This window comes from Macrobrachium nipponense, chromosome 13 (assembly GCF_015104395.2).
Source record: "Macrobrachium nipponense isolate FS-2020 chromosome 13, ASM1510439v2, whole genome shotgun sequence".
Taxonomy (NCBI): Eukaryota; Metazoa; Arthropoda; class Malacostraca; order Decapoda; family Palaemonidae; genus Macrobrachium; species Macrobrachium nipponense.
In genome coordinates, this window is record NC_087206.1 from 45,685,035 (window position 1) to 45,698,286 (window position 13,252).

At 37.3% G+C, this 13,252-nt stretch overlaps 1 protein-coding gene across 1 annotated transcript in view; it reads left to right on the forward strand.

The window, feature by feature from the left end:
- Nucleotides 1–871: 871 nt before the first annotated feature.
- Nucleotides 872–13,252, forward strand: part of LOC135225778 (F-box/LRR-repeat protein fbxl-1-like) — a gene marked incomplete in the record, with an annotated part of 240,007 nt that continues 227,626 nt past the window's right edge. Inside the window, 1 exon segment of the mRNA XM_064265244.1 lies at nt 872–1,137.

A 13,252-nucleotide genomic window follows, 5' to 3' on the forward strand; every position in this document is an offset into this window, starting at 1 on the left:
CCTAGAGTGTGCTGGCACGGACTCTTGCTCTTCAGCAGCCCGTAACACCTACAAAGAGTATGTTCTTATTGCTTTCAGTTTAAGTATCTTTATCGGATCCTGGCTTTGCCTTTAATGCTTATATTCTTTTGTAACCAACTATTAATGCTGATGTTTCATTACACTGAGTAAGATACACTTACTGATAACAAACTTTAAATTGAATCAAAGTTCCTTCCTCTAAGAGTATATGTGTTAGTTCTGTATCATAAGATCTACCGACAGCCGTCTGCATTTTATTAATATTTTGACTCTTCATTATTTTCACCACTACACCTCGTCATAATCATTAGTTTACTCTTCTTATTACTTTAAATTGGAAGTCTCTAGTTTTCTTTCAGAATTCATATTCTCAATTAGTTTTGGCTGAGATTTTTTGTTTTATTCTTAAACATTGGTATGATCGCACAGATAATTTGATCGAAGCACGACTGCCGTATTCTGATTATGAAACAAAATATGCTGTTCACAAAGAGTTGAATATGAAAACCCAGCCCTATTCTTGATCATATGTCTCCAAGAAGCCAATCACGTTACCTATGAATCATACCAGAACTGTGATAGGCCTACGGGTCGAAACGGGTACCTACTTCTATCGATGGGATTTTTTTGGAGGGGTTATTTATTATTTATTAGCTGTTTCATTCTTTGTTAAGAACAATTTCAGTAAAATTTAGATTTATTTTTCCACAATCCTGGAGAGAAATCACCTATTCCATAACTAGGAAAGAATTCAAAGAATGTTCTGATTATGGGAATTATCGTGGGATTATCGCTGAATGTCTATGTTATGGTTTTCTTGTTTTAGACACAACACTGTTATGCACAGAAGGATTTTCTATTTTTGTCATTAAAAGAACCGTATAGTAGTCAGGTATCAACAAGTATAACACTGTTACCAAAATTTCTTCTCCCAGAAGAGAATGACGAAAGCTGTAGCTGTTCTTTGGAGAGTCATCCAGTTGGCCAGACAGAGACAGTCAGTCAGTGTTTCTCGTCTCTTCTGTCGAAGTCGATACCGTCGCCGAAGTTCCCCGACCGATTCCTGTGCCCAGTCTTCTCTATTTTGCGCATATGTCTGAGGCTCCCGACTGCCAGGTAAATTATCTTGGTTAGCAATGCGATTTGTACAAAAGAGATCGATTCTGTGCCATCTTATGTTGTAGTCAGGCATGTCGAGTTGTTGTATTGGATATTTATCAAACCAAAGTTCCGTGGGCTTAGGCGAGGCTTAGGCCTATCTAGGTAGGCGCAACTTTGTTTAGAGTGGTACGGTGGACGCGACGCTTATCATTTCATACCATTGATACTAATGGTTGTAATTGAGGTGTTCCGTGTTTGTTATTACCTAGCTAGGTATTACCTCTATGATATTGTCGGTTTAGGGTGGATTACCTTCTACCTACTACCTAGCTATCTCTTTCTTGTCCCGTTGCTAAAGACAGTATAGGCTTACCTATACCTAGACTCTTAGCCCAGACCTGTGATGGTTTACCTAATTCTAGGCCTACCTACCAACCTACCTAGCTATGCGTTGGTTGAAATCTGTTAAACAAAGGTAACCTAGGCTCTGTGGGCAAATTAGGATGGTTACATTTATGGCCACAGTAGGTAGGGTAGGTACCTAGGTAATAGTATAATACCGTAAGGTAATCATTCAGTTTAGGAGTCCAAATTCACTGCACTACTTCAAGTCAAGATCAGCAAACACATTTATCAAATGCCTACTACCTATTTAGTACTATTGATTCGTGGAAAAAAATGAGCAGTGACTGCTTACAGAAGCTGAGATTGAAAGGGAATTGTAAAGGTGGAAAGTCAAGAAACAAAAACATGTATTAGGGTAAACAACCGACTGGGCTGGCCAACCCACTGACTACCGTGTTTGTGGCCACCCTCCGAAAAAGTACTTTAACACGTCCTGACACCGGAGATGGTCGTCAGTCATGAGTTGTTGGTGGTGAGAGGAACAGCTTGAGACCTCTACTCTCCTTTCAAAGTAAGTATTTTCTCCAAAGTTAGAAATTGAGGCCATATTTTAAGATTAAACAGAGGGTAATGAAAAGTGTGGCCAAACGCAGTGCACGCTACCCCCAACTACCCCCATGATGCTTTCGAAATTTTTACTTATAACTAAAAATGTTTCGAAGATTGACGCCATCTCGATGTTTGCGGAGTTGCTTGTGGGCAACAAACTTCCCATTTCCAGTGCTAAATCCGCACACCACTTGAACCCATAGACGCTGGGGCACTGTCATCACAACAATCGTTAACACCAACTTTCAACCACTACTTATCCAAGGAAACTGCGATTTTTAGTAGAAGAAGAAGAAGGAGCGTGCACTAGATAATTATTTAAATACATAGTTAAACAGCAGTATAAGGTCATGAATTGCATAAATATTTTTACATATTCTTGATTATTAAATTGAAAATGGGGGGAAAAACCAGCGACTGCCAACCCTTATCACGGTTTTCAGGTCTTATTCACTCGACATTTAAATGGTGAAACAAGAATACAATTACAACTCCAAGCAAACCATTCAAAAGATTGAAGTTTCGTCAACATAATGTGATATATGAAAGCCCCATACGAACTAAAATAAGCATGTGACGCTCTTCGTAAAATATGTTTTCAAGGCAGTTTTGAAATTCAATATGGCGGCTACCGTGGGATGTACAAGTTTTGATCAGTGACGAAAATCATCTTTCCCAGCCTTCCCAGCAATCATTTGAACAATGTTAGCGTATGTATGTAGCGTTTATTGATCTTGCTCAAGATTGCAGTTGTAATCAGCACAATAAAACAACATTTTGTTGCCTATATTACTGAAAGTATGAAACTTTTTATTCCCGGGGTCATGGTTTGAACTGAATTCATTTTTACCTTGTAATTGGTGGTTTTTATCCTTACTGCCATCACAACTGAAACTCCACAGTGCTTATTTGATTGTTATTATACACATTTTGGTCTCAGTTCACTCCACATTGCACTTTAAACCAGTTGCTGTTCCTGGTTCCTAAGCGCGCGCCACAAACACAGTTACGAACAGCAGACGACGAAACTGCAAAGTTTTATTCCCTAAATTGTTTACTTTACTCGTTATTTAGTTCAAATTTACTTTGTTATTTAAAAATTTTAATTTAATTCATGTATATTATCCCTTTTTTGCAACCAAATTACCCCGAAAAATTAGATATTTCTAAAGTAGATACAATCAAATGTTTCTAACGTTTTCGTACATCTGGCTGCCGAAAACCATAGAGGAACGACTACGGATTAGTGAATTATATATACATATTTTTTTTTTTTTGCTTTTTTTTTTTGCTAGCACTTTTCATTGATTTCAGTTTATATTAGTATTTTGAATTTCTTTAATAACCATATGCCAGAAATAAATGTGACCTTTAATGTTTGCATGCTAAGAATGGCAAAATCATTGTTGCCACATTAGTGGAGGCTTCACACATACGCCGTTTCATTATTATAAACTGTTTCCATGAATTCTAGTTGTCATAGTACCTAATGCAATAATGATAAAATTGCTTTAATATTTATGTATATATACTCCAATACATAGCCTAATTTCACCAATTTCAACGTTTTGTGTGTAGTCTTATACCCAGTTTGGAGGGTCAACACATACCGAATGGCAACAGAGAGAGAGAGAGAGAGAAAGGAAGGCGAAGGAACGAAGAAGGAAAGGGGTGGCGGTGGAGGGGGGGGGGTAGGTGGAGCTTTATACGCGTGTTCGTATCCATTTCTGCATAATGGAGTTTTTGTCTCTTGGTACAAGGACAAGTGTCATTATTCTTTACGATTAGTGATTCACGATACCCTTATAAATTACGGCACTGGGTGTAATGCACTATAGCAAAATCTCGTTCTGATAAGAGTGTTCATTACAGAAATAGGTACAGGCAGTCCCCAGGTTACGACGGGGGTTCCGTTCTTGAGACGCGTCATAACCCGAATATAGTCTTAAGCCGGAATGACGTTTGGAAATATGTCTTAAACTAATAAAGTGTTATAAAGACCTTACTTGTAATCCTTTGGTTACACTACATGTTGTTTCCTGTAGTTTTATGTACAACCTGGAGTTATTTTCATAAAAAAATGCTGGTTCTTGAAGGTAAAAACTATTTTAATCCTCTGGTGACACTACATTCTTGAAGTTTTATGTACAACCTGGAGTGATTTTGTCAAATCTTGAGGGCTACAAGAACAGTTGATTACTATTTACGTATCATATAGACTAATTAAAGTAAACATATCTTTAGATAGGCTTATATATTAGCATCAACAAAACATTTCCTGGCATGAGTCAGAGGCCGATTAATGAAACTAACACTTCTCTGTCCTATCTGTTCAGAAAATAAACGTTACGTCAATCCCCGAGACCTTTGTTGCCAAGACGCCTCTCTCTCTCTCTCTCTCTCTCTCTCTCTCTCTCCCTCTCCTCTCTCTCTCTCGTCTCTCTCTCTCTCTCCTCTCTCTCTCTCCCCTCTCTTCTTATCATCCTCTCTCTTTCTCCTCTCTCACATATCAAATTACACTGGAACCTTGACATACGATTGCCCTAATATACGAATGTTTTGAGATACAACAGAAAATTTGCGAAAATATATGCTTTGATATACAACGAAATATTTGAGATACGATTTTGCGATGAGTGATAATTGTATAGGCGACGATAAATGGCGTTCAGTCTGTTTGTTTATTGGTGCTGCATCTTTAACACGTCGTTGTTTAGTTTGTTGTATTTGTGCCTATTTTTCATGTTATTTTGTCTATTTTATTATTAACCATGGGTCCCAAAGCTAAAGACAAAGCAGGTGATAAGAAAAAACCCCAGAAAATGATTTCGATGGAAGCAAAACATGAAATTATAGCAAAGCATGAACGTGGCGTTCATATCGTCGATTTGGCAAACGAGTATGGTCGAAATCCTTCTACAATATCCACGATCATCAAGCAGAAGGAAGCTATAAAAACCTTCCAAAGGCATCACCATTATTTCTAAACTACGAACTGATTAAAAAAAATGAATAAAAATTAGGTTAGCAATGTTCTTTCATTTGTGTTTATTACGTAGTTATTAGTGTACATACGTAAATAAAAAGAGAACAAAATCGTTCCCTGTCACCCTTCCCTACCTCCTCCCCCTGCTGGCCTCACGTCATCTTTCATTATGGTAAGTAAAATTCCTTTCTTTTTTTATTGATTTTATTAACATTTATTATCATTTATCACATTGCTATGTTATTTTATCATTGTGTGTTATTACTCGTTTATTTGTGTATAAATTGTGTATATTATATGTAATTTAGCTGTGTTTAGGTGTGGTTTCATAGCGCTAGAACGGATTAATACGTATTACATTATTTTAAATGCGAAAAAATGCTTTGAGATACAACTGTTTTGATATACGACGATGGTAAAACGGAAACAAAAAATTAAATTCGTATGTCAAGGTTCCAGTGTACTGGATAATGTGTCTCTTTGGATACTTCGATTTTGCCAAATCTTGAGGGCTACAAGAACAGTTGATTACTACTTACGTATCATATAGACTAATTAAAGTAAACTTATCTTTAAATAGGCTTATATTACTAGTATCAACAAAACCTTTACTGGCATGAGTCAGAGGCCGTTTAATGAAACGAACACTTCTCTGTCCTTAACTCGGAGCGTCGGAAGATATGTCAAAACTATGAAATATATGGTAAATGTGCATACTTAGATGGATATGGGGATGATTGCAGAGATCTGCATCCAAAAATATGTAAAAACCTAAAAGAAGGAAAAGGATGTAAGTTCGACAAAAAATGCAAATATAGCACCCTGTAGCCATGAATCATAATCAAATAAATAACCAACCAAGTAATAAAATCCAAAATAAGAAAGAAACAAATAAAGAGAGAAATCAAGAATATCAGGTAAAAGAGAAAAGCAAACCACCAATGAGATATGCAGAGGTGTCAGCAAAAAATTTCAAAGCATCAGCTCCGAAATTCTACTCAAGAGATAATAACTGTATTTATTATGCAAGAGGATATTGCAGAAACGGAGAAAATTGCAGATTCAGACACAAAATGAATAATTATGATGAAGGAAGATCAAATATTATGGAAAAGTTGGATTTTTTAATGTCAGAATTTCTGAAATGAAAAAAAGAACAACATACCAGAACAGGAAAGAGACATGGGAAAATCCTTATTACTACCAGTATTAAATGAAGGAGAAAACACGCAACCATCATAGTGATGAATGCGCAGGGTTTAGTTACGAGTAACTCAAAAAGAAAAATAGAGTACTTAGAAGAACTAACCCAAAATGAAAAGAAAATAGATATAATGAATATAAGTGAAACCTGGTATTCCCAAGAGACTGGGAATGATGATCAAATAAAAGGGTTCCAAACTTATAGATCAGATAGAAAAAATAGGAATCAAGGGGAACCGCAATATATGGGAAAGACAAAAAACAAGGAAAAAAAAAATATATGAGAAAATATAGTAACTCAGAATGTGAACTAATAGCGGTAGAATTTTTTGAATCAGAAAAATTGATGAACATAGTAATATATAGACCTCCTAATACTAAAGAGTTTGACTTAATAATTGAAAAATTGGATGATATATGTAGAAATCACAAGGACTGGACTATTCTCCTATCTGGTGACTTCAACTTTCCTTTCGTAGAATGGAAAGAACGAATAGGAGATTGTGGTTGTACTTATACATATAAAAAAGAGAGTAATAGTAGTGCAGAAGATAAAAGGCAATTTGAAAAGCTATTAGATATGCTACTAGAATAGAACATTCAACAAATAAATCACCTGCCAACAAGAAAGGAAAATACTTTAGACTAGTATTTGTGAACGAGATGAATTATGTTAAAGAAATAATAGTTTATAATGCGAGTATTTCAGACCATAATGTCATAGAATTAACAGTTCATTCCAAAGCAAGTGAAAAATAGAGATAAGCAAGAAATGAAAAAGTGGGAAGGATATGGAAAATACAACTTCTACAGTAAAAATATAAAATGGTCAGAAAAAATTAAATGAAGAATTAAACAAAGATTGGGATAACATTTTCGTAATGATGGACATAATGGTAAATACGGAGATATTATATAAAATATTGGAGAAAATAGTGGAAAATATATACCGAAGAAGAAAAGTAAACATCATTCATGCATACCAAGAGACAGAAGGATCTTGTTCCAGAAAATCAGAAAGTGGAAAAAAGGTCTTGCAAAAGAAAAAAATGCATGGAAAGTTATAGAACTAAAGAGTAAGATAGAAAATGCAGAACAAAAGATTATACAATCAAAAGAAAATGAAAAAACGGGACTTGGAAGAAAAAACCCTATTAAATATCAAGCAAAACCCCAAACTATTATACTCATATGCGAAGAAGATGAATAAAAGAAGAATAGAATAGGCCCTCTGAGAATTGAAGGGAGATTAACGAATGAAAAAAGGAAATTTGCACATACTGGCAGAACGATATAAGAGAGAATTCACCCCTAGAAATAGATAATGAAGATAATGATATAGAAGTAAGGGATGAAAATAGTGAATATTTAGCTGACATAGATATTAATGAAGCTGATATTGTGCAGGCTATTAATGAAATTAAAAATGGAGCTGCTGCAGGCCTGATGGAATTCCTGCTATTTTGTTAAAGAAAGTAGTTCATTCTATTGCAAAGCCACTTGCAATATTATTAAGACAAAGTGTAGATACAGGCAAGATTTATGATGAGCACAAATTAGCATAATATTACCCCTACTTTCAAAAGTGGATCAAGACTAGAGGCAAGTAATTATAGGCCTGTGAGTCTAACATCACATATTATGAAAGTGTATGAAAGGGTAATGAAGAAAAATATTATGAAACATTTAATAAAAAATAATTTGTTTAATAAAGGACAACATGGTTTCGTACCCGGAAAAAGTACACAAACTCAACTGTTAGTCCACGTGAGAACATATTCAAAAATATGAGAAGCGGAAATGAAACAGATGTGGTTTATTTAGACTTTTGCAAAAGCTTTTGATAAAGTAGACCATAATATATTAGCGAAGAAAATTAGAAAACACAATATCGTGGATAAAGTAGGAAGATGGTTAAAAGAATTTTTACACAACAGAAAAACCAGATAGTTATTGCAAACGACGAGAAATCGGATGAAGCCAAGGTAATATCCGGTGTGCCGCAAGGTACGGTGTTAGCTGCAATACTGTTTGTTATTATGATTGAAGACATAGATAATAATGTTAAGGATTCGGTAGTGAGTAGTTTCGCAGATGACACAAGAATAAGTAGAGAAATTAACTTGTGATTGAAGATAGGAACGCTCTACAAAGAGACCTTAACAAAGTATATGATTGGGCAGAGGTAAATAGGATGGTATTTAACTCTGATAAATTTGAATCAATAAATTATGGAGACAGAGAAAGAAAGCTATATGCATATAAGGGACCTAATACTGAGACCATCACAAATAAGGAAGCAGTTAAAGACCTTGGTGTGATGATGAATAGGAACATGTTATGCAATGATCAAATAGCAACTCTGTTGGCAAAATGTAAAGCAAAAAGGGTGGGAATGTTGTTACGGCACTTCAAAACAAGAAAAGCTGAACACATGATTATGCTTTATAAAACATATGTTCGTAGTCCACTTGATATTGCAATATGATATGGTACCCACACTATCAAAAGGATATTGCACAAATAGAGTGTGTACAAAGGTCCTTTACAGCTAGAATAGAAGAAGTTAAGGACCTAGACTACTGGGAAAGACTACAATTCTTAAAATTATATAGTCTAGAAAGGAGAAGAGAACGCTACATGATAATTCAGGCCTGGAAACAGATAGAAGGAATAGCAGAAAATATCATGGAACTAAAAATATCAGAAAGAGCAAGCAGAGTAGATTAATAGTGCCCAAAACTATACCAGGAAAAATAAGGAAAGCACACAGGACATTAATCCACTACGCACCAGCATCGATAATGCAGCGTCTATTCAATGCGTTGCCAGCTCATCTGAGGAATATATCAGGAGTGAGCGTAGATGTGTTTAAGAATAAGCTCGACAAATATCTAAACTGCATCCCAGACCATCCAAGATTGGAAGATGCAAAATATACCGGAAGATGTACTAGCAACTCTCTGGTAGACATTAGAGGTGCCTCACACTGAGGGACCTGGGGCAACCCGAACAAGATGTAAGGTCTGTAAGGTCTCTCTCTCTCTCTCTCGTCCTCTCTCTCTTCTCTCTCTCTCCTCTCTCTCTCTCTCTCTCTCTGATCAAATTACTGGATAATGTCTCTCTTTGGATACTTGGAATTTGCGTTGTAATCTAACCAGAAACTTTGTTTTGGTATTATTACTGGAAACAAGCAATGATTTTTTCATTATTTGCGCGTTTGGACTGTTATATGTAAACTTTGCGCATCGCAAGCTAGTATGTATTCATTCGCTCGGAAACTAGTTCCGCATATGAGGCGTCACTAAAAACCATAGAAAAATACGACATAAAAAGTGTTGAAAATCATCATAACCTCAAAATTTTTGCTGTAATCTAACCAGAAACTTTTTATCATAGTATGCGTTTTTTAAAAGCGTCGTTAACTCGGAGCGTCGGAAGCGTCAGCGTCGTAACGTCGGAACAAACGTCGTGACCCAGGGCGGATTTTTCAATGAATATTTAAGAAAAAGCGTCGTAAGCCGGAGCCGTCGTAACCCGGGGACCTACTGTATTGCCCATAAACGTGCTTGCACTGTCTGAAACCCATAGTAGGTATGTCAGGACGCGTTATAATGTACTTTTTTTGGGATTGTCCAAGCTGATCGTACATGGTCCACTCTGGACCCTACAGTTTTTTACCCTATCGTTGTTGAAAAAGTAACTAAATTCCTGACTCAAATATCAACAGTTTTGCTTGTGAACGGTACCTCTGGCGTTCTTCGCGCACTTCAATTGTTTATCAGTGTTGCCAATTGGTATGTGTTTACCCTCCAAACTGGGTATAAGACTTTCACAAAACCGGGGAAATTAGCGTATCTGTTTGTAGTATATATACATATTACAGCAATTTTATCATTTCTGCATTACCTGACAACTAAAATTCATGGAAGCAGTTTCTAAATGCATCTGTGTATGAGTGAAGCTCCACTAGGTTGTCAACGATGAGTCCTTTTGCTGTCGTCTGCTCGTATTTACTTCAGAAATATCTGTAATTTTTCGGGGTTAATTTGGCTGCTAAAAAGGGATAATGGACATTAATTAAATAAACATTTTGAAGTAACAAAGTAAAGTTAAACTAAATAATGAGTAAAGTAAACAATTAAGGGAATAAAGCTTTGCACCTCATAAACCGTGTACTTGTGTGCTGCCCGTAACTGTGTTTGTGCTGTGAGCGCTTAGGAACCAGGAACCGCAGCGTAATTCAAGTGCAATTTGGAGTGAATTAAGACCAAAGTGTGTATAGTTACAATCAAATAAGCACTGTGGCGTTTCAGTTGTGATGGCAGTAAGGATAAAACCACCGATTACAATGTAAAAATGAATTTCAGTTCAAACCGTGACCCCGGGAATAAAAAGTTTCATACTTTCACTAATATAGGCAACAAAATGTTGTTTTATTGTGCTGATTACAACTGCAATCTTGGGTAAGATCAATAAATGTTACTTATATGCGCAAACATTGTTCAAATGAGTGCTGGAAAGGTTGGGAAAGATGGTGGATTGTCTGTGGTGACGAACGGCAAGTCATGCGGTTGCCGCCATATTGGATTTCAAAACTGCCTTGAAAACATATTTTACGAAGAGCTCACATGCTTATGTTAGTTCGTATGGCGCTTTCATATATCACATTATGTTGATGAAACCTCAATCTTTTGAATGGTGTGCTCAAAGATGTAATTGTATTCTTGTTTCACCAATTAAATATCGAGTGAATAAAGCCGAGCCACGCCATGACGTTGGATCGACTGTGGTTGTTTACTCTAAGGGATTACCTACCTGCTGATTATAGAATTGTGAGAAAATTCCAGCCTAAATCTCACCTTTGGTAATAGCCTGTCCACATATCTAGCTGGCATGTCAGTCGGGCACTTCCATCTGTTTAGTATATTTTCTCTCTCTTCTGAAGCAGTGTTACCAGACAATCGCATCGTTGTGGCTATTGTAAAGTTTAACTCAGATAAACTGCTCATTTCTCCAGATTCATCAAAAAGTGGCTGCTGAAGAGCAAGAGCCTGTGCCAGGCTCCTACCTGGTTCCTAGTTCATAAGTGCTGTACCATACTTTAGGCTGTTGTATTTGTAGGGTGGTTCATTTCTTGCTAATACCATGTAACACGAGAAGGCCAGAGTAAGCTTTTTTTTTTTTTTTTTTTTTTTTTTTTTTTTTTTTTTTTTTTTTTAACCAGGAATACCTACCTACTTGTACTGTGTGGGGGTAGGCTAAGTTTACTAGCTCATCCAAATTTAGCATATAAATGAATTTCTTCCTACAAGGCTAAACCTTTATTTTTTATGTAATACCTCTTGTGGAAGCTGGTTAGTCGTTGGAGCTTGGTAACAAGGCAGTTAGCTAGGACTAGTGGGGGAACTACAGACCCACTTTGTAAGCCTTTGCAGTGCTACATTTTTGCTTCAACCCTGCTGTGCAGATGTAATGGACTATGTTCCATTAAGCTTTCAGACAAGATCTTTTAAACTCTGAGGGTAGAGGGAAGCCCGCTTACCTGCTGTACTGCACTCCATTTTGCTTTTGACAGCCAGTGTGTGAAGACGTCTGTTCTTCTCTACCAGACTGCTGTTCGCTTTTCGTAGTATGTTTATCCGGTTGAAATATATTATGTGATTATTGTTTATTTGATATAGCTATGCAAAAACCTCAATCAATGTAGCTTTTTTTGGGGAGGAAATGCAGGTTAAGGTGCTGTCCAGGCAAGACAGATATAACTGGTTTCTCTCTCCTATTGAGGTTACACTTGCTTTAAACATTAGTTTAACAAAACAACCCAAGCTGATTTCTATGTCTAATGTTCAGAAGGCTGCAGGACTTAAGGAATTATGATCAACTCTCCAGGTCTCAGGGGAACCATGTTTCTCTAAACTTATTGATCACTCATAGGCTGTGAGGGGCCTTCCTGTATGCTTCGACTGTGACTGTGAGAACTTTCCTAGTCGTAGTATCTGCCAGTTGTGGGACTACTGCTTCCTTGGTAACCCAGCAAGCGGCATGGGTGATGTGTCCCGAATGTTAAAGAGGCCGCCAAGGGCTCTGTTGAGTGTCCCTCATGTGGAGGGAGCGACTCTGGAGGACTTGAGACGGGAGGGACCTGAGGGTCCTACGCCCCAGGACATGGACAACCTGAGTTGTAGAGACATTGTGGTGATCATTAGAATATGTCATATGTTCCTATACAAATACAAACCTTCATTCCTTGCATAGGGATTGTTCCTACACAATATACAAACCCTTGGTCCTTTACAATAGGATATACTTGCGGGTGTAGCAGCTGGATACGGCCGTTAAAATCTTGAACAATGTGGTTAGGCAGTAACTACTGCTCGGTAAGCGGGGAGACCTGGACGTAAACACTCCAATTGTTCATACGCGAACAAACCTTCGGTCTTAACAATGGGATAATTTCTAGCGCCTAACTGGATTCGGTTAAAAAACCTCTCTTGGCCTATTCCCGGTTCATTGCCTGTTTCGCTTCTGTTTAGTGTGTGTGCCCCGGAGTTCCAGGTTTTCCGTGTTCTCGTTTTCTGACTTGGCAGAGACCGACCCTCACATCATGTGCAGTAGGTGTCGTTCTAATTTTTGTACTATTACGAATTCTTGTATGGAATGCCGGGCATGGCCTAAGGAGCAGTGGAGGTAGTTTTATGGCAAGAGAGAACATCGGAGGGTTTTGACTCTTCCTACTTGGGGAGGTTTTGCGCCTCTTCCTGATGTTTCGTCTCCTGCTGTAGTCAACCCTCATAGTAGCGTTGTCCCTGTGTCTCCTTCCTTTTCTTTCATTGATTCGTCGATGGAGGTATCAGGAGGCCACCAGGCTAATGTTTGTAATGTAGCCCCTTCTTCCTCGGGAGTTTATTTGATTCCCGAGAAGGGCTTTTTCATCAATCTCTACTCTTCCAGAGCCGGAGGCATCCAAAATAGCGGCGATTTGGA